The 22,926-nt window shown below is 43.2% G+C and overlaps 1 long non-coding RNA gene across 2 annotated transcripts; it reads left to right on the top strand.

Annotated features, from left to right (window-relative positions):
• The first annotated feature begins 2,743 nt into the window (after positions 1 to 2,743).
• Positions 2,744 to 9,214, top strand: LOC131201411 (uncharacterized). Of its 2 annotated transcripts, XR_009155837.1 has the most exons (4): positions 2,744 to 2,960; positions 5,688 to 5,978; positions 7,806 to 7,905; positions 8,991 to 9,214. It is a non-coding gene; the product is annotated as an uncharacterized LOC131201411 (long non-coding RNA). The 2 variants fall into 2 exon arrangements; XR_009155838.1 differs by lacking the exon at positions 7,806 to 7,905.
• Positions 9,215 to 22,926: the final 13,712 nt, after the last annotated feature.

Here is a 22,926-nt window from a genome sequence, read left to right as displayed (position 1 = left end):
TCTTTTCTTCACACAAAATATCAATAGATATAAAATGCCAATAGGGGAACTATCTTTATTTAGTGCCTAACAAAAACAAGGAACAAGGAATAACAGATGGAAACTGATCAAGGAAAGATTCAACCTAGAAATAAGAAGAAATTTTCTGACAGTGAGAACAATCAACCAATGGAAGAGTAGTTGCCTTCAGAAGCTGTGGGAGCTTTATCACTGGAAGCTTTCAAGAAGAGACTGGACTGCCATCTCTCAGAAATGGTGTAGGGTCTCCTGCTTAGGTGGGAGGTTGGACTAGATGACCTACAAGGTCCCTTCCAACTCTGTTATTCTGTTAAATAAGCCAGGTATCAACTAGGCATTAGAGTAGGGATCTCCAACCTTGGCAACTTTAAGACTTGTGGACTTCAACTCCCAGAATTCCTCAGCCAGCAAAGCTGACTGCGGAATTCTGGGAGTTGAAGTCCACAAGTCTTAAAGTTGCCAAGTTGAAGACCCCTGCATTAGAGAATAGTTTGAGAATCTATTCATACAGGCCTTGATATAGGAATTTCCACCACTTCCTCTGCAGGATGATGTGGGTACTGGTATATCTGCCATCTCCATCCCCCTTCTTCTCCAGCCAGCACTCCTGCCTGTTTGGCAGTGCAACCCTTAACTTTAGCCAGCCCTGGGCCTGCAGGCACTTAGAGTCAAGAACTGTGGGTTTCATAGGAAGAGACTGGTGCTTTTCCCTTCACCACAAAAACCTACTAGATCTTCCCCGCTGCCTTAAATTACATATTTTAATCAAGCATTAGAAACTGGAACAAGAGAATTAAACTCCACACTGTATGCTGCCAACATGATCTCCAGTAGCCTAGACCAGTTTCTTACATTGAGGTAATTATTTGAAAGAGGAAAATGCACATATAATAAGTGTATTGCTACAGGATCCCTTGAAGTTAGTTTTAATAGATGTTTTATCACCATCACATTTTACTTTCATAATCTATTACAGGAAATCCTCGACGTACAATAGTTCATTTAATGATTGTTTGAAGTTACACTGCAAAAAGTGACTTATGACTGTTTTTCACACTTACAACCATTACAGCAGGGGTCTCCAACCTTGGCCACTTTAAGACTTGTGGACTTCAACTCCCAGAATTCCTCAGCCAGAAAAGCTGGCTGAGGAATTCTGGGAGTTGAAGTCCACAAGTCTTAAAGTGGCCAAGGTTGGAGAGTCCTGCATTACAGCACTTCCATGGTCACATGATCAAAATTCAGATGCTTGACTCACATTTATGATGGTTGCAGTGTCAACCTTACAAACTTTCAGATTTGTGAACTTCAACTCTCAGAATTTCCCAGCCAGCTGAGAGTTGAGGTCCGCACACCTTAAATGTTATAAGGTTGGGAAACCCTGGTCTTATAGAGCAGTGCTTTTCAACCCGTGGTACATGTACTACTGGTAGTACTTTGGTACCTGGAAGATGGATATACACAGTGGTGGGATTCAAATAATTTAACAACCGGTTCTCTGCCCTAATGATTTCTTCCAACAATCAGTTCACCAAACTGCTCAGAAAGTTAACAACCGGTTCTCCCGAAGTGGTGCGAACTGGCTGAATCCCACCACTGGATATACGACATCTCCTACACAAGTGTAACAGGGGGATAAGCTGAAGAGGCGGCAGCACCCACACAGGCCTGTTTAAAAACTAAGGAAAGAAATTGTCTTCAGCTGGAATCTGACTTAATTCTATCAGTAAGCCCACTCCAGCTACAAGGGCAAAGATTAATGTCAGAGAAACAGGCACAAATTTCCCATTAAAAGTGTGATAACTGGGTGTTCTTTATCACTTTTTTCCTTTTTTTTTTTTGTCATCAAGCTTTTGACACCTTGCTAAGCCACTGTCAGTACTCCAATATTGCCATGTCCTAAAGTGGTACAATCTGGGAAAAGTTGAAAAGCACTGTTACAGAGATCAGCTAATTCTCACACTGTATCTCAATCTCTCCTAGCTTGCCCTGGCCAGGAAGGAAGTAGTGTGTAAATTTGACATATGCGTGCATATTTCCTTTTTCACAATGTCAACTCCAAGCTGTACAGTCTGGAAAAAAAAACAACCTTTGGGAAATAGATAAGGGATTAGAACTAGTAAATCGAAAACTCTTTGCACCCTGCTTGCTAATGTCTTCTTTCAGGGTCTTCTGCCAGCTGTGGACAAGAGTTTTTCCAGAGGCAGAACTCTCTGCATGTTCTCTGTTGGGGCAGACCAAGAAATATGTAGCCTGAAGATCTTCCTCTCCAATCTACCCACTTTTAGTGGGTAGGGGCTCTAGGGATTAGGAACTGCACACAAAAACAGAAGCTTTCATACTTCTGAAGAGTCACTTGGAGCTAAAAAGCTAACCCAGCTATTTTAATTTCAGGGAAAAAAAATCTGTCAAAATTCGGGATAACGGGCATTCCCTGGATACCTTTCTGCCTATACATCTGATCTTAGAATATGCAATCCTGACTACTTAAGGCTTTTAAAAGGTAACTGCATTAATTAAAGAATCACCATTTTATATATATATATATATATATATATATATATATATATATATATATATATATATATATATATATATATATATATATATATATATATATAAGGAACCCCAAAGAGTCATGGAAAGTTGAAAACAGGGAGGAGGGGATAATACCTATAATTGCCAGGGTACTTTCTCTTTCTTTCTTTATGGCAGGAAATGTAACAGGAGACCTTAGAGAATCGAAATCTTATTGTGTTCCCACTGGATTGTTTGATACATCCCATTCACATCGCCTAGAGTCTGTTTCAAAACAGTTGCATGTGGCAGGCTTTTAAAATTACCTGCCAAGTGGAAGGGAGGACGACATGGCAGCTAAGCCAAAGACTGTCAGAACTGGAATGCTATACAAATCCTGAAATCCTGGAAGAAGTCTAAAGCCGGTGAGCCAGCCTTATGACATGGAAACAATGAAATGCTGGAAATTCACTCTATATTCCTCCCATCACTGTAAAATAGATAATAAAGAATATGCAAGAATAGAGAATATGACCATGAATATACTCATCCCATACTCATCTCATTTGGCCCAAACAAAACAAAATCCAGAAATGAAAAAGCATATTAGAGATAATTCAGCCTTGTAAATCTTCAAGAAAAGGAATGTTTAAAAAATGTCTGTGGAGATTCTCAATCATCCAGGTCATGGTTGTCTCAAAGGTGCTTCTGGACCTTTCAAGAGGGTTTTTCTGGTTTTTCTTTGAAGACATTTCGCTTCTCATCCAAGAAGCTTCTTTAGCTTTGACTGGATGATGGGGAATGGAAGGATTTATATTACTTGCAGACAGCTGGTCATTTGCTTTCTTTTAGACAGTTGTTGAGGCCCCTTGGAGGTTTATCTGTGTCCTCAGGGTCATCTGAGTAGTGCAAATGGTGTGAAACCTTCATGGAACTGCTGAAAAGAGTTGTGTTGTAGACTGGAGATAGATGATGTCGTCCCGTCCCCCCATTGAGAGAGGGCTGTTCAATTTTGACATAGATGGCCTCTTTGACCCCTCTTTCAAACCAGCTGTCCAATGCATGGCACAATATAGGAGGACAAACCCACAAGGACAAGATTCAGCAGTTCAGCAGCAGTTCAGCAGCATTTAAAAGATAAATGTCACTCTTTTGAAGACAGCAAACTCCACATTTTGAATAGAGAGGACCACAGGTTTGAAAGAGGCAATCTATGTAAAAAAAAAACAAGGCCATCATTGTCAAAATTGAACAACCCTCTCTCAACCAAGGGGGAGGGATACAACATCATCTATTTCCAGTCTACCACACAGTCCTTTCAGCAGTTCCAAGACTCCACACCCATTTGCGCCACTCAGGTGACCCTGAAGACACAGATAATGACCCAGATGACTTCAAAGAATATAAATCCTTCCATTTCCCACCAATCAGTTAGAACTGAGGAAGCTTCTTGAAGCTTCAGAGAAGCAAAATGTTTTCCAGGGGGAAAAAAACCAAGAAATCCAATTCCCTTTTGGAAAAGCACCTTTGGGACAACCATGAACTGGATGATTGAGAATCTCTATAGATGTTAAATAGTAGCTATAGCAATCTGAAAATACAGACAAGCAATGGTGTGTTGCTGTAAGACAGTATGGAAAGAATAGGCAGCAACCATAATAGAAACCAACTAATGAATCTAAAATTCCAAAGACAGAGAAATAGGCTCCCAGACTAGGGTTGGGATTCAGCCGGTTTGGACCGGTTTGGTTGAACCGAATGCTAATTTTACATCTCGTTCGCTGAATCGATAGTTGCAAGGACTGGCTGGCCCCGCCCACCCTGCCCCTCCCAGGAGTCTCCACACTGCCCGTTTTGGATGCCAGTTAAGTGCAGGCCCACACGGAGGCTCTGGAAAGGTGAAAAATGGGTCTCCTGGAAGTTCCAGAAATCTGGAAATGAGCCCATTTCTGGCCTTTGGAGGGCCTCCAGAGCAGGGGTCTCCAACCTTGGTCCCTTTAAGACTTGTGGACTTCAACTCCCAGAGTCCCTTAGCCAGCAAAGCTCCAGAGCCCATGGAGGCTGTTTTTGTCCTCCCGGAGGCTCAAGTAAAGCCTCCGGAGCCTGGGGGGGTGAAAAGTCCCACCCCACTGTGGTGCAGGAGGCTGAGTAGGCCATGCCCACCATGAGAACCAGTTGCTAAAATTTTTGAATCTCACCCCTGTCCCAAACCCACTGCTATGGTCTATTTATTGATATGAATAAGTCTTTTATTACTCCTCCTCCTTCATGGAAAGACAGCTCCAGGCATATTCTCCTATTACATTCCACATAGACATGCAATCGTTTTTACATTCAGAGATTTGTATTCTTAACACACATGCAGATTATTCACATGTGAGGTAGAGCATATTTTTATCCAGTATCCTTTTGTAGGAAAACAAGTACGCTTAGGGGAAAGTAGTTAGTAGTAGTAAAGTAGTTAGATAGTACTGTAACCCTTGCATTGTTGCAACAGTCAAGCTCTGTTCAACAGAATGTCTGGATTATGCTCTTTAACATATTATTAATTAAACGTATTGTTCATAAAAGCATTTTCTCGCTTTCTGGGCAGAAATAAATCCTAGTGCAGTGGTTCTCAACCTTTATAGTGCTGCGACCCCTTTAATACAATTCCCCACAAGGTGGCAACCCCTTTAATACAATTCCCCACAAGGTGGCGACCCCCAACCGTAAAATTATTTTCGTTTTGAATTTATCGCACCTGAAGCCGTATTGGCTAGTGATCTGAACTGCTTGCGATTGCCTTGAGGACGGAGGCATTAAAGCGGAGACTCCTCCCCTATTAAGTTTATCATGCCTGAAGCCAGATTAGGCTAGCGATCGGGAGTGATTGCAGCTGGCTTGAGAGGGAGACATCAGAGCAAAGATTTCTCTCTTTTTTAATTCATTGTGCCTGAAGCCGAATTCGGCTAGCGATTTGAACAGCCTGCAGCTGGCTTGTGGAGTCAACATTGGAGCGCGATTCTTCAACCCGCAAGTATACTTCCCATATTTCCGATGGTCTTAGGCGACCCCTGGCAAATCGTCATTCGAACCCCAACGGGGTCATGACCCACAGATTGAGAACCGCTCTCCTAGTGTGTTCAGCATAGCGTGTTCTGATTTTTCAGAAAAGTGACTGGTTCTATCAAGCATAATCAACTCCAACCACTGCCTTTCCAATGCGCTGAAATAAAGACTACAGAATTTCCAAATCATCCTGAATTCTTGCCACCACCAATGAAGAAAACTTTGACCTAAGGCATTATACATTCCTTCAAAATGTGGTAAGAGACTGAATTAAAAAAGGCTGGAGAAAGTAAACAAGAAATGCAGATAAAAATGTACTTGCTCGTGATGGAAAAAGCAGCGACAGGAATAATTCAAATAACCAGAGGTAAATCAAGTAGCCAGGGTTTAAGGTAAGTCTCTAATAAAATTAAAAAGCAGAAGTGGATAGAATTTAATAAATCAGTTAATCCATAGTGGGTTCCACAGCCCAAGGCTGGAGAGCAGCTGTAGACATTTTAGCCTCTGCCTCTGGCTGCAGAGCTGCTGTTGAAAAATGTTTTTGCAAGGCTATCTGGCTGCTGTCATATCTAGTTCTGTTTTCTCTAAAGACGCTGCTTCCTGCCCCCAGTTGCTTTTCTATTTCAGATCTCTCTTTTGCAAAGTTTCCTAACTCTCTCTTCTCCCAGTCACACCAGTTTGTAGTGTGCCTGTTATTCAGTTTTAATCCAGTTTGACTATTCATCTAATTCTGCTGTTTTTAAATCAGCAGGACTTGGAGATCTTGAATCCTGTCAGATATTTTGACCTCCCCTCCCCAAAAGAAAACTACCTTTAATAAACAACAATATTCAGATTATTTTTTTAAAAAAATATTTATTTATTTATTTATTTTGGCAAGTAGGTATTAGATAATATATATATATAAGCATGAATTGAATACGTAAAATGAATACAATTAAAGGGAACATTAGGACAGGGACAGTAGGCACGCTGGTGCTCTTATGCATGCCCCTTACAGATCTCTTAGGAATGGGGTGAAGTCAACAGTAAACAGACTTAGGTTAAAGTTTTTGGGGTTTTTGGGATGAGAGCACAGAGTCTGGTAGTTCATTCATCATCATCATCATCATCATCATCATCATCATTAATAATAATGCAATAGGTTAATGCACCATTTCTCCTAGAGGCAATTGGACTTTCTGGTTTTTCTTTGAAGAAAAGCCTAGAATTTCTCCTAGATTTTTGAAGAAAAGTTTCAGAATTATTTTTAAAATGTCTAAATGAAATCTGTTTAGGGCACATAGGGCCATTTTTGTCTGTTTCCTGCTTCAGAATGGTAGAGAATTGTGATGCCTATTATTGCAATTGCAATAAGAGGGCCTTTAAAGCAGAACTCTCCAACCTTGGTCCCTTTAAGACTTGTGGACGAAGCTGGCTGAGGAACTCTGGGAGTTGAAGTCCACAAGTCTTAAAGGGACCAAGGTTGGAGACCCCTGCTTTAAAGGGCCAAAGTCAAATTGGGATGCCAAGTGGCAAGGTAGTGCTTGGCTCAGGATTACATGAACATCACTTTCTATGCAAAAAATAAAACCTAATTTGTCTCAGCCCTAATATTAAGCGAAGAGTATGAGTAAAACCATTCGCCTCAAATAACAGTATCTTAATTTTAACTCTATTTTGAAGCTTTAGTGAGATTCACTCACAAACAACACAAAGTGTAGGGAAAGATGGATGAGAAGAAAGCGAATTTCTAAATAAAATAAAATTAATATATTATTTTCCATTATGTCCGGTTTGGGATCATTGAATTAGAAGGATGTGATAAAGCAGTGATAGCTAACTTTTTTCTCATTGTGTGCCAAAAGTGCACGTGCAACATGTCAGCACCCATAATGCAATGTGTGCTGCCCCAGTGCATGTGTGCATGACCCCCCCCCATGCTCCCCCCACCCCAAAGCATGCTCCCCTGACCCCTCACAGCCTTCTGGGCCTAAAAATGGGCCAGGGGCTGAGCCCCCCATTTTGGGCCTAGCAGGCCTCCTGCAGCCTCCTGGCCCAAAAACAGGCTGTGGGAGGGGCACGACCCCCCCATTTGTTGCATAAAGATTAACATTCAAACATATATCTTCTGATATTAAAAATGTCCATTTTGCAAGATTTTTTTTTCAGGGACAGATAACTATTCCAATCAGAAAGAAAATTTGATATTTTTACTTATTTACTTACTTTTATTGGAGACCTGGTGCCATAGTGGTTAGAATGCAGCATTGCAAGTAATGTCTGTCCACAGTCTGGAGTTCGATCCTGATGGGCTCAAGGTTGACTCAGCCTTCCAAGGTCGGTAAAATTGAAGATCTATATTATTGAGAGCAATATACTGACATTGAAAACAGCCAAAAATATGCTGTAAAGCAATATGAAACGGTACATAAATCTAAGTGATGTTGCTATTGCAATTTTACATACTTTATTACTATTTTTTATATAAATAATTTAAGGCGGTGACTATCCTAATATTCCTTCTTCCCTCTATTTCCTCCACAATAGCAATCCTGTGAAGTGGGTTGGCCTAAGACACAATCATTGGTTTTAATTTTAAATAAAATAGAAAGATTCGAAGGACATTGGAAAGCTGGGCCAAAATAATCAATGAGGGGAAGTTCAACATGTCCCCATGTATTTGCTTCCCTTATTGAACTGATCTTATATTTAGAAAGTTTTAAAATGCCTAACATTCATTTAGATGCCTCGCATCCATTAGTCAGTGACCTTCATTCTGTGACAATAAATAGTTGCTCATGGACTTATTTTATCTGACAGTCTTTCGGGCAGTTTAGCAGAGTTAGCACACCCCTGGGCTGTCTTGGTGAATTCAGAAAAAGTGGATTCAGACAAAGTAGCCTAACAAGGATAAGATCCACAAATAGAGATGAATGGAACTGGCTATGTTGTGGCCCATTGGCTGCCAGCAGAGCTAGCAGCAGAGTCAGATGAGGAGAAGGTTGTGGAAGAGCCTGGGCCAGCTTTGGAAGGCTCTGATAAGAAAACAGCACCAGAGGCAAAGGCAGAACTGGGGCCTTCCATCCTCTCCCAGGTGGAGAGGCAGCTGTCTTTGGGCCATGAGCTGAGTAAGGGGGAGGAACAGAAGAGGCCCATCCCAGATGTGCATATGGGTAGAGAGGAAAGGAGAGGAGAGCAAAGGAAAGCAAAAAGCCGGCTCTCAGGGAAAGGCAGACGTAGATGCCTAGCCAGCCCTTCCCTGGCTGTGAAATAAATAATAGGTTTTTGGGAATGGCAATAATAATGTTATACAATAATGTTGAAAGTTTACGGTTTGTGAGATTGCATTACCAGCTGTCCATGCAGCCCGCAAACTGCAGGTTGGACACATCTGGGCTAACAAAATTGTTTAATATTTGCAGATCCCTCGCATCCTGGACATAAACTGTTTCAACTCCTACCCTCAAAACGACGCTATAGAGCACTGCACACCAGAACAACTAGACACAAGAACAGTTTTTTCCCGAAGGCCATCACTCTGCTAAACAAATAATTCCCTCAACACAGTCAGACTATTTACTGAATCTACACTACTATTAATCGTTTCATAGTTCCTGTTATGTATCTTTAAATATTTAGGCGGGAAACAAGCACGTTGCTGATTGGTTGAAGCCGCCGGTTAAACAGTATATAAAGGGTTGTTTTTCCCCAGCCTGGTTGCTGGGTTCACCCAGCAAATTTTTTCACCCCTGACACAATTGCTAGCGCTTCTTTATCTAACTGGCTATAGTTCCTCTCTGGGGAGGACATCGTTCTGGAGTAGAAGGCTATAGGGGCTTCTGTGCCGTTTGGCAGTCTGTGGCTGAGTACAGCTCCCACCCCGTAAGGGGAGGCATCGCAAACCAACACTAGTGGTAATGAGCTATGGTACTGGATGAGCAGGCTGTCGCTCGAGAGCAGGTTTTTTACTGCTTCGAAAGCCCTACTTTCCGACTTCCCCCAAGACCAAGCAGTATTTTTTCCTAGAAGCTTATGCAGCGGTTCAGCAACGGTCGCTTTGTTTTTCAAAAAAACCGCGTAAAAATTCACTAGCCCTAGGAATGCCTGAAGCTCTGTTTTGTTTTTGGGCGCTGGAGCCTTTTTGATTGCCTTGACCTTGCTCTCAGTGGGGTGAATTCCTTTCTTGTCTATTCGGTAGCCCAAGAATTCGACGGATTCTACCCCTATCTGGCATTTGTTCACTTTAACCTTTAGTCCGGCTGACCGGAAAATGCCCAGAACCTTTCTCAAACGCTCCCCCAATTCCTCTACGTTTTCGGCTGATATCAGTACATCATCGAAGTAGGGAACTACCCCTGGGATCCCTTGGAGGAGACGTTCCATCAAATTTTGGAACAGTCCCGGTGCCACACTCACCCCAAATTGTAATCGGGTGCACTTGAAGGCCCCCCTGTGAGTTACAATTGTTTGGGCTTCGGCTGTGTTGGCGTCTACGGGCAGTTGTTGGTAGGCTTGAGCCAAGTCTAACTTTGCAAAGACTTGCCCTTGCCCCAAAGAGTGCAGCAAGTGTTGCACCACGGGAACTGGGTAAGCGCTTTTCTGTAAGGCTTTGTTTAGCGTCGCCTTGTAGTCAGCGCAGATTCTAATTGACCCATCTGGTTTTACTGGTGTGACGATTGGCGTCTCCCACTTTGCGTGATCGACTGGCACCAAAATCCCCTGATTTATAAGCTTATCTAGCTCCTTGTCAATTTTTGGTTTAAGGGCAAAAGGGACTCTCCTTGCCTTTAACCGAATGGGAGCTACCTGGGGGTCTAAGTTGAAGGAAATAGGGGTCCCCTTGTACTTGCCCAGGCAGTCCTTGAAGACATCTTCGAACTCGTTCATGAGCATGTCTTTCAGATTACAGTCACTTCTGTAGATGCCAGTCACTCCCATGCCCAGTGCACGAAACCAGTCTAGTCCCAACAAACTAGGCAGGGTCCCTTCGACGATCGTGATGGGCAGGGTCTTCTTGTGTGGTCCGTACTCGACTCGGACGGAGGTTGTCCTCGAACAGGGATGCGATTCCCTTGGTAGTCGTGGACTCGTAGCCGTTGTGTTTGCAGGTGGCGCGCCGCGACTGACGGCAGTGACCGCCAAAGTGTCCCAGGACATGATGGTGATCGCTGACCCGTGTCTACTTGAGTCGGCACCGTACTCCTTCTATTTTGGGTTTGGTGAAGATCTTCTTCTCCACCCGGGTTGAGGCGTGACCTATGACCACCGTCGTTTGGTTTGAATCCGCGCCTTTTTGTTTGAGCCAATCGCGGTCGCCTTGCCGATCCAGCGCTCTGATTGGCCGATTTGAATTCGGCGGGAAGGTTGGGGAGCTCGACAGACTTGAGCTAGGTGCCCTTCTTCTCGCACCGCCGACATGTTGCGTCCTTGAACTTGCAGCGCTGCCGCTGGTGTTGACCTCCGCAACTTCCGCATTCGTCCCGGTCCTCTTTGCCGCGTTTCTCGGTTCGGCAGACCCCTTCCTCATCCTCACCGTCGGATTCGGTCTGGATATCCTCTTGATGCACGGGGTTGACTTTGTGCTCGCCTTTGGTGTGAGAGGCTTTGCAGTGTCTCCGCCGCTTGGGTGGACATTTCATGCGCTCGGGCTTCGTCCAGGCGTTTGCCAGCGTCAGATTGCTTTTCGATAGCAGTCGCCTCCAAACGCATGTCTCGGACCCCTGATGAGTTGCTCCAGCAGCACCCCGCCCAGCTCTCGGTCCCCACAGCCTTTGGAGGCTTCCCGCAGGGCGGCCATGTAGTCGCCGATGGATTCGCCCTCTAGCTGCCGGCGCTCTCCAAATTCAAAACGCCGCACGTATTTGGACGGCGTTGGCGCGAAATGGTTTTTAAGCAGGGTTTGCAGAGTTTGCCACGATACCGATTGTAACGGTGTTGGCTCTGCCAGGGCTTCCGCGATGTCGATGACCTCGGGACCGCAGTGGCTCAAAAAGTATGCCCTTTTGCGGTTGTCTGGAACTCCTTGCAGTTCGTTGGCTTCTAGAAAGCTTTCGAAACGGGTCATATACATTCCCCATTTCTCTTTAGCCGGGTCAAACGGTGCGGGCGGAGTGTAACTGGCCATCTCCGTTTTTCTGCCCTGTGTTTGCTGGGTTCGGTTCTTCCGTGCTTCAGCTCGGTTCTGGTGCTCCTTAGCCTCGAAATCCCATCCTCGTCGCCAGTGTTAAGTTCGGGAAGTAACGAGGCTGGAGACCAGGGTAGTGACAACAGCTCTTTAATATATGGTGAACCCAGCAACCAGGCTGGGGAAAAACAACCCTTTATATACTGTTTAACCGGCGGCTTCAACCAATCAGCAACGTGCTTGTTTCCCGCCTAAATATTTAAAGATACATAACAGTTCCCATCACCAATCCCTTTCCACTTATGACTGTATGACTATAACTTGTTGCTGGCAATCCTTATGATTTATATTGATATATTGACCATCAATTGTGTTGTAAATGTTGTACCTTGATGAAGGTATCTTTTCTTTTATGTACACTGAGAGCATATGCACCAAGACAAATTCCTTGTGTGTCCAATCACACTTGGCCAATAAAATTCTATTCTATTCTATTCTATTCTAATAGGAGAGAGCCAGAACATGCCCTCTCTGCTAGAGCAGATGGAGCTGGCAGAAACAATGTCAAAGGTGTGTTAAATTTATATTTACCAACAAAGAAATAAAGGGAGACTCGTATAGATCTATTTCAAACTATTTAGCTCTCATCCGCTAGCCATATCCGTCTGGGATTCAAACCTGGCTGCTTGCGTATTAGGTAAGATGTATTAACCTCTAAGCCGCAGGTTCTCTTCCCTTTGTCAGCTGTACCAGGGGAGAGATTAAGTCAACCTGGTCTACCCCAATATGGGAATGAACAGGAACCAAGAATCCAGGAGGACCCCAAAATTGTGCACCACCTCTGAGTTGGGAAGTGTACCCACAGAGTTAAAGATGAAAAATCCCTAGAACCCAAGAGTCTTAAAACTCACAACAATTCCATTCTCCCCCATCCTCACAGTGTCCAGGCACTGGGAAAGGGCTTTGTTACTATTGCTCGGTTGGCCAGGAAAGAGATGTACAACTGGATGACATCATCCAATGGCTTCATGGAGATGTTAAATAGGAGAGTAGAACCTGAGGCACCCCACAAAGTAGGAAGCTCAATTTTGATCTCTCTACTACTACCATGTACCAACAGTGGCTGGAGCCAGCCTTAGAGAAAGGAGATCCACAATATCATGGTGCCTCTTACACCCAACTTCCTGAGCTGGCCCAGAAGATACTATGATTGATGATACCAAGTGCTACTGAAAGATCAAGGAGGAGCAAAATTGAAGCATTGTTACATCTTGAGCTCATCCTTGGTCACTGACAAGGGCAAGCAATGTTGTCTCAACATAATTTTTTATTGTTCTACTTTGGTTCTCAAAACAGAGCACTTGAGGTCTGACCATCACAGGATATAATGGAATTAATTTGGAATCTCAACCTAACATACAACCTAACATTGAATTTCTCTTTAAGCAGCCGTGCTCTATTGCTGTCACCTATTCCTTTTCTGACCACTTACAATTTCAAGATTTTTTTCAGACATATCATTGCCAGACCTCATATTCTCAATTTTATATCTGTACACAATACCTGTGAATTTGATCTTTTCTCCTGCAGTGAAAAACTTTCCATTAAAGTTCATTCTGTTATTTTTAGCCTTCATCTGTAACTTATGAAGACATTTTCAATTTTGGTTCGATTTTCTACTTATATTAACCATGCCACACAGTTCTGTGCCATCGAAAAGTTTCCTCCAGCTTTTCACCCTAGCCATTAATGAAAATATTGAAAATACCGAACAGCTTCAGACCAAGTGCAGAATGCTTTGGCATTCCTCCTGATGCATAACTCCAGTTTGATGAGAAGCTCTTTAAGTATAATCTTCAAGCCACTTATGGATCTGTCTTCCCTAATCACCCAACCCATCCTTAACCAGCTTGCTAACAGCATCTCCTAGAGTACTTTTGCAAACACTTTAACCAAAATCAGACATATTATGCTGCAGCACTTCCACCATTTACTAAGAAAGTTAGATGATTTTCTATAAACATGAAACAAGATCTGACAAGACACGTCCTTTTTGTCTTTACCAAAACACTCATTTGCAGATGCTGAGGCTTCTGGCTCTTTTAAGTTTTTGAGTCTTCAGCTCTTGGGCACATAAGTCAGGCTCTTTTCTCAGTCTGTCAGTTGCGGATGCTTCTGTGGTCTCCCCAGAGAAGTCAGCTCTTCTTTTTCTACACTCTTGTTATTTCCTTCCCCCTCCATTTCCTTTCCTCCTGCCCCCACCTTTGCTTCTCCAATTTCCATTCCCGTGCCTGACTTCTCAAATCTCCTTGTCTTTCATCCTAAAGGCTGTCAGACAAGTTTTATAACAGATTTTTTTTTTCAAAATTTAGAAGGAACTAGCTTTGTTTTACAGCTCTGTTTGCAGTGACCTATTTCCACCAACAACTAAAACATCTTTTTCAGGGCAACTGTTCTACCCAAATGTTTAAACTCTGTCTGAGATGACACTGTGCCTTCTTTCCTAAGTGGCACCTCTCACCCCAAATGAAGCTAATTATACTGCATTTTTGTTTGACTCTTTATGAAAATGTTTTGGGTGAGAATAAGGAGAACGTGCTGCAAAATAACCATTAAAGAATTACGATGCCTCATAAGATAAAGGGGAAGTGGCATAGAATAATAAGAGGGATCCAGCAGAAATTTTCAAGTGGTAAAAGTCAAATTTCTTAGTACGTGGATTAGAACGATGAGAGGTTGGAAAGAGAATGCTACTTTTAGAATTTGTTTCATTCTATTATTGAACTCAAATTGTTGAATTTTATGATATTGTACCTAATATGGGGAAAAATTCTAATCTAATTGTTACTTTTCCAACAGAAAATAGGTGGACCATGATGGTCATCAAGTTTGAGATACATTTATTCATTGTCTCTCTCTCTCTCTATATATATATATATGCATATGTGGGTGCATATATAATGTTATTAAGGTTTTTTTATAGAACATAAAGGATCAAAAATAATAAACATAAATAATCAGAAAGAGTGATAGAAAGAGAAAAAGGAGAAAGAGAAAGGATAAGGGTGCAGAAAACAAAAAGTATAGGAAGAAACAAAAGTATAACAAGAAAGTTATTTCCAACTTATTTTACGAAAGATATACGGTAAATGAAGCTTAAATTCAGTCCTTAGTTTAAGGCTATACTATAGTATCCATTTTTCAAACAATCAAAATTTACCCATTTTCTCTATATATGATACTCACTATAATTTAATGTTTTTCTTCCCTTGAAATTTCCATTTTTACATATCTGTTCTGTCTAAACTCTGCCTCCATTTGATCATACAATCTTCTGTGGTTCGGTTTCTGAATTCATCAGCAACTCACAAATAAAGTCCATTAAGTGTGCTACATTTTGTGCTACAAGATTTTCAAATCCAACACATTTCACCAAAACCCAAACTTCTTAAAACTTTTCACTTTGGGTACATAATCCAGAAAAGATTAAAGAAACAGATTAAATGAGAGAAACTGGCTGATTCTTTATGAGTCCAATGTTTAAATCTAATAATATTATTTTAAAGTAGATTCATTAGAAGAACTAGCTGTATTTAATGAAAACTACTGAATTTCATTTACCAAGATCCAAAACTATTTCAGATATGGCCAATACCTGATATTTGTGCTTCCTGAGTGGGATTTTTTTTTTCTTTACTGTTAAACAGAAACTCCCACTGACACATCACAAGCTGCTTTTGAAGATCCTATCTCTTTCAAAAAGAAACTTGCCCTGTGGCAAGTTGGATTATTGTTCAAGAAATCTACGTTTCCCATGAGCTATGGAAGTGGTTGTGAGTTTGTAAAAGTCAGTATATCAAAACAGAAACAGCCTAGAACACCAGGTAGAATTGTTAAAACACATCAGATGTTCAAGCATTCTTCTTTCTCAATTCACAATTTCCCCTGTAAACTAAGAAAGAAAAAGGAAGGAAGGAAGGAAGGAAGGAAGGAAGGAAGGAAGGAAGGAAGGAAGGAAGGAAGGAAAGGCTAGTAACTTTTGCTAAGGTAGAACTCTTCCCAGGGAGAAAATAAAAAGAAACTGCAGTTCTGACTTGGATGTTATCCACAATTAGTGACAATCTAATTAGAGAGAGTCTAGAGCCGAGGGAGACCACTGTACCTCAGATTGCCGGGTGCGAATCCCTCTTTGTGAGATGGGGTCGTAGGTGTCAGATGGGCTTGCTGATCACGTACCTGGCTCCTTGCTGCGTGACAGCTGCCCTGCCCGAGCTCCTGGAGATGCTGGCTGGGGTGGCAGTTGAGACCCCCAGACTTTTAGTCATGGGGGACTTTAACTTGCCATCTTCCGGCTCATCATCGACGGCAGCTCGGGAGTTCACGGCTTCCATGACGGCCTTGGATCTGACCCAAGTAGTTGATGGCCCTACTCACATTGGGGGTGGCACTCTGGACCTGATTTTTCTCTCTGGACAGTGGTTGAGAGATCTGGACTTAAAGGAAATAGTCATCGAACCTTTGTCATGGTCAGATCACTCTTCTTCGCCTGGACTTTCTGACCGCCATTCACCACCGCAGGGAGGCGGAGCCGACACGTTGGTTCCGCCCAGGCGCCTGATGGACCCTGATGGGTTCCGGACGGAGCTTGGGCCGTTTCCTGAGGGTCTGGCCCACGGCTCGGCTGAGGAACTTGTGGCGGCCTGGGAACGGGCGCGCGGGGCCTTAGACCGTGTCGTGCCTTTGCGGCCTCTGACCCGGCGCGGGTCCCAACCGGCTCCTTGGTTCTCCGAGGAGCTGAGAGGATGAAGCGCCGGAGAAGACGCCTAGAGAGTTCCTGGAGGTCTAGCCGTTCGGAAGCTGATCGGACACTAGTGAAGTCCTATACTAGGACTTACCTAGTGGCATTGAGGGAAGCGAGGCGTAGCTACGCCTCCTCCCTCATTGCATCGGCAGATAACCGCCCAGCCGCCCTGTTTCTGGTGACCCGCTCCCTCCTTCATGAGGGGGAGGGGGATGGCCCGCTGGAGGGCCGTGCTGTGGGGTTTAACGGGTGTCTATACGGTAAAATCGTTCAACCGGGATGGGTTGGACCAAGATTGCGGTGATGCGGGTGAGATGTTCGAGGGTGGTCTTGGCGATATTGTTTGGGATGAGTTTGACCCTGTGGCTCCTGAGGACATGGACAGGTTGCTGGGTAGGCTGAATGCCACCACATGTTTACTGGACCCGTGCCCCTCCTGGCTGGTGCTGGCCACTCGGGAGGTCACACGAGGCTGGCTCCAGGCGATTCGACCGCTTCTTTGGTGGAGGTGTCTTCCGGCCGCCTTGAAAGAGGCGGTGGTGAGGCCTCCTTAGAAGCCTTCCCTGGACCCGGCTGTTTTAGGTAACTATCGTCCGGTCTCCAACCTTCGCTGCGGCGAAGGTTGTAGAAATATGGTGGCATATCAGTTTCCCTTGCACCTGGATGAAACTGTCTATCTAGACCCGTTCCAGTCCGGTTTCCGGCCCGGTTACAGCACGGAGACGGCTTTGGTCAAGCAGGATGATCTCTGGAGGGCCAGGGATAGGGGTTGCTCCTCTGCCCTGGTCCTATTAGACCTCTCAGCGGCTTTCGATACCATCGACCATGGTATCTTGCTGCGCCGGTTGGGGGATTGGGAGTGGGAGGCACCGTTTATCGGTGGTTCTCCTCCTATCTCTCCGACCGGTCGCAGTCGGTGTTGACAGGGGCAGAGGTCGACTCCGAGGCGCCTCACTTGTGGGTGCCGCAGGGTCGATTCTCTCGCCTCCTGTTTAACATCTACATGAAGCCGCTGGGTGAGATCATCAGTGGTTTCGGTGTGAAGTATCAGCTGTATGCGGATGACACCCAGCTGTACTTTTCTACACCGGACCACCCCAACGGTTATCAAGTGCTGTCCCGGTGTCTGGAGGCCGTCGGGTCTGGATGGGGAGAAACAGGCTCAAGCTCAATCCCGCCAAGACAGAGTGGTTGTGGATGCGGCATCCCGGTACAGTCAGCTTAATCCGCGGCTGACCATCGGTGGCGAGTCATTGGCCCCGATGGAAAGGGTCCGCAACTTAGGCGTCCTCCTGGAGGAGCGGCTGTCTCTCGAAGACCATTTGACGGCCGCTCCAGGAGAGCGTTCTACCAGGTTCGCCTGGTACGCCAGTTGCGCCTTTCTGGACCGGGATGCCCTATGCACGGTCACCACGCACTCGTGACGCCTCGCCTGGATTACTGCAATGCTCTCACATGGGGCTCCCTTGAAGGGCATCCGGAGGCTGCAGTTAGTCCAGAACGCGGCTGCGCGGGTGATAGATGGAGCCCCTCGTGGCTCCCGTATAACACCCATCCTGCGCAGACTGCACTGGCTACCTGTGGCTTTCCGGGTGCGCTTCAAGGTCTTGGTGACCACCTTTAAAGCGCTCCATGGCATTGGGCCGGGTTACTTACGGGACCGCCTACTGCTACCGAATACCTCTCACCGACCCGTGCGCTCTCACAGAGAGGGTCTCCTCAGGGTGCCGTCAGCAAGGCAATGTCGTCTGGCGACGCCCAGGGCAAGGGCCTTCTCTGTGGGGGGTCCCACCCTTTGGAACGAACTTCCCCCCGGACTCCGCCAGCTTCCGGACCTTCGGACCTTCCGCCGCGGGCTTAAAACATATTTATTTAATTGTGCAGGACTGAGCTAGGTTTTAAATTCATGGGTTTTAATTGGGTTCTATTTGTATATTTTAATTAACGGGCTTTCAAATAAGTTTCTTAATTGTTTTTATTTTGTATTTATATTTATATGTTTTTAAATGCCTGTGAACCGCCCTGAGTCCTTCGGGAGATAGGGCGGTATATAAATATGATTAATAAATAAATAAATAATAAATAAATAAATAAACAATCAACTTTTTCATAGATAGGAGCTACACTTTTCTGAAAGTTAAGGAGGTAAATAGCAGTGATGTGGGGGGATAATTTTACCATTTCATTTATATAAATCCATTCCATTTAAATGACCTCCCTTTTTTATTTACTGATTCAAATCATCTCAAACAGCAACTAGGCCCCTCTGATTTGACTGTTTGGGATACAGGACAGGCCTGTGGCTTTCTTATCTCTGTGAAATGGGCTTTTCATAATTTGTTTAGTTGTTTCTGATGGCAAGAGGAACTAAGTGGAAGTGATTGAGCAGTATGTTGGCATGCCAATTCAACTGCGCTAAGTCAGAATTGTGAAGAATTTTGATTTAGTATGATGTCCAAATGTAACTACTGTCAGAACATACAGACTGCCTTTTGATTTGATTTGATTTGATCTTGCCTTACTCCAAGTTATCTATTTAGAGTTGTCTCAGTTCTATTAGCGAATAATACAAATGTCTCTATCATGTTTCTTCCAAATATGCTGGAGCTATAACTCTTGGAATTACATTACCAGATTTCCTTAAAACTGTTCACAGACAGAGCTATCTCCCTAAGCTGACAAACAAAAGAATGAGAATGAACAATACAATGACTCTAAATGTCTAGGAGATTCTCAGTCTCCAGGTCAGGAGCTGAAGAAGCTTCTTGGATGAGAAGCAAAACGTCTTCAAAGAAAAATCAGAAAGACCAGTTGCCTTTTGAAAAAGCACCTTTGGGGTACACTGGCTCAAAACCATTTTTGAAGATTTCCAAAAATACCAGAAACCAAGTCTAGTATAGTGGTTAAAGCACCAGGCTAGAAAACAGGAGACCATGAATTCCAGTCCCATCTTAATCAGGAAGCCACTGGATGACCATGGGTCAGTCATTCTCCCTCAGTTCTAGGAAGGAAGCCATGACAAACCATTCTATAATATTGCCAAAATAACTGCAGGGGCTTGTCCAGGAAGGTGCCAGGAGTTCACACTTGATTACAAGGCACCCCATCTCCCCAGTCATAGAGGCTCAAAACATACTTCATTGGCACCAGTTCAACTCCATGCATCAAGATCTGCTAATTAAAACCCTGCTTTACTCTTTAATATTTAAATGAATCTATACCTTGAATTTTGAGGGGAGCTGCTTTTCCAAAAGTCATTTTCTCCATATTGTGCCACTAGTAGTTCATGGCATAAATGAGAAAATAGGGAATACATTTCATTAAACAAAGAAGGATACCAGATACATCAATATTGAGAGGCCTTCTTTTTCATGACAACACTGGAATGACCTTGAACTTCACTTTTATGTCACTTCCTCTTTTTATAGTATTTTTGGTAGACATTATAATTAAAAAGATAAAAACTAACAAAAAGAAAATAATGAAAAGAAAAAAGAGAAAGTGCAGGAAAAATAGGAAAAAATATAAAAGAAAGACTAAAATAAGAGTAACAAAAAGGAAAAGAAACAAAAGAAAATGATTTGTCCCTTCATCACTATAAACAATTTTAGTTACTTATCAACTTAAAATACGACAAGCTATCTCTTCTTGCCATATCTCAACTCTTATTTATTAACAACTCCTTAAACTCTTGTTGTTTATTCCTAGTCAGCAAAGTTAATTAAGGTTACCAGAAATAACAGCATATTTATGCTGTTATCAAGACTAATGGCTTGATCAAATAGCAATAGCACTTAGACTTATATTCCGCTTCACAGTGCTTTACAGCCCTCTCTAAGCAGTTTACAGAGTCAGCATCTTGCCCCCCCAACAATCTGGGTCCTCATTTTACCGACCTCAGAAGGATGGAAGGCTGAGTCAACCCTGAGCCTGGTGAGATTCGATCTGCCAAACTGCTGGCAGCCGGTGATCAGCAGAAGTAGCCTGTAGTACTGCATTCAGTGGTGGGTTTAACTGACCTTTGCTAGCGGTTCGCATGCGCAGAGCATATTTGATGGCATCCGGATAGGTGAGCGGAGCCTCCCAACACTGCTACTACCAGTTTGCCCGAACCGGGGCATGCCGGTAGCAACCCACCACTGACTACACTGTAACCACTGCGCCACTGCGTCTCATTTAAACCGACTTCATATTTCTTCCTTTTACTTTTAACTATCTTGATCTTAATCCCTTCAAATAAGTTCCTAGAACCTAGATTACTTTTCAGTTTTTCTCACCAAATTCTTCAAAACTTTAACAAATCTCTTTGTCTTAACAATTAAAAGGGACATCAAAATTACAATCCAAAAGAGCAACCTTCGTATATTGGATTTACGAAGGGGATTTGTTAAAACCTTTATGTCAGTTCCAAAACAAACTTTGGCTGTTCTGACTCTTTATCACAGAGAAATACTTAGCTCTGAACAATTATTTGAACACTATGCTTTTTTATCACCATTCCTGCCCTCCAGAATATCATTCTCCAGTGGTCTATTTGGCTTTGTCCCTTCTCTGTTTTGGAAAGACAGTGAACACCTGGTTGTTGGAGGTTTTTTTGAGCAGGCCCTGGGCCAAGGTGTTTTGTGATCCTGCAGGGTGATGACAAATTATTTGAGATGGCTTTTAAATAAAGCACTTCCCCAGAGCATTATTGAATAGGTTGCACTTCCTGCATTCTAATTGTTGTTTTCGTTCAGGTTTAAAATGCAAGCCACCAGAGGTATCTTCAGGGTGATGGTCTTATTAATCCAATAAATAATAGTTCTCATAATTATCGTCGTATGGAACATGGTATACAGATTTCTACTAATGTCTGTGAGATGCAAACCAGAGACAATGGAACCTAGCAGGAAGGGAGGTTTATAACATAGTGACAGCTATATTTCACTATGTAGACTCTTTATTGCAGATAGAGAATAAATGTGATGAATTGTATGTAGGATGGAGAAAGTGCAAGATTAAGAGAAGAGGGACTTTTCCCCCTCCCCCACTAGCATTTGAAATATTTATTAAAGTGTTTTTGCTTGTTGTAGGCTTCTCCCTCCCTCCCCCCTCCCCCAGTTTAGGAACTCAGATCTTAAGGGATCCCAGTAGAAAGGCTGAGGCCAAGATGTAGCAATATTTTTGGTATCTATGCTGAAGATCAGGGGTATCTTTCCTAAAGACCAGGGGTCTCCAACCTTGTTCCCTTTAAGACTGGTGGACTTCAACTCCCAGAGTTCCTCAGCCAGCTTTGCTGGGAGTTGAAGTCCACAAGTCTTAAAGGGAACAAGGTTGGAGACCCCTGCTAAAGACCACTGTGAATTTTGAAGTCTACACTCCTCCATATTCAACAAGAGTTCGCCCATAAACTATTGCTTGCCAAAAACTGTCTACTATTGACCTCACTCCTTTCCTAAGAGGTCTATAAGGGGCATGCATAAGAGCACAGACGTGCCTACCGTTCCTGTCCTACTGTTTCCTTCATTATATACAATTTATATAGTTATTACATGCTTATACTCATATATATACTTATATGTTGTATAGATACTTCATGCTTATGCTTATGTATACTGTTGTGACAAATAAATAAATAAATAAAGTAAGTAAGTTCCCCTAGTTGTGTGTAGTTTTGAACTAAAGTTGTCCAATCCTTTGTGACCTTGGGCTAGAGTTTTCCTCGCTTGCTGAGTGGTAAAATTTGCCTTGATAATCCCTAGAGAGTTCGTATCTGGGTCCAGAATTTTTCCTGATATATTTGCTGGCATTCGTTTGCTGGAATTATGCCTCTCTCCCATGGAGGCTGATACTCTGCTCTATCTTTCTCAAACAGCTTCAGTCCCACAGGCACGCTTGGTGATGCACTTTGCTCATCTGATCACATCTTCTAAACCGATTGCAAAATTGAGTTGTGGGAAAAATGCCCACTTTAAATAAGGGACCAAAACGTTTAGAGAGAGATGCAACCAAAGAGATGCTTGGAACTCATTACCTGACTCCATAGTCTCTACCCAAAATCCCAAAATCTTCAACCAAAAACTGTCTACTATTGACCTCACCCCATTCCTAAAAGGACTATAAGGGGCGTGCATAAGAGCACAAAAGTGCCTACCGTTCCTGTCCTATTGTTCCCTTCATTATCAAATTAATAAAGTTGATGCATATTTTTTTACTTATATATATATATATATATATTTTCTTCAAGATATGTTGTTTTATCTATGAAAATTTTTTGTGTATACTGTTGTGACAAAAAGAAATAAAAAAAAATATATTTTGTTGGCATGCATGCACAACTACAATATTCACCGGGCTTCTGCTCCATCTCCAATGCAAAAGGAGCTAGAACTAGGCAAGCTTATGAGTTAAGTACCCAAGAAATGTTACATAGGAAATCCCAAAGGTGTTTTTT

The sequence above is a fragment of the Ahaetulla prasina genome, chromosome 6 (assembly GCF_028640845.1).
Source record: "Ahaetulla prasina isolate Xishuangbanna chromosome 6, ASM2864084v1, whole genome shotgun sequence".
NCBI classification, from domain to species: domain Eukaryota; kingdom Metazoa; phylum Chordata; class Lepidosauria; order Squamata; family Colubridae; genus Ahaetulla; species Ahaetulla prasina.
The sequence above is the reverse complement of the archived record's forward strand: the minus strand, read 5'-3'. Positions and strand labels throughout refer to the sequence as shown.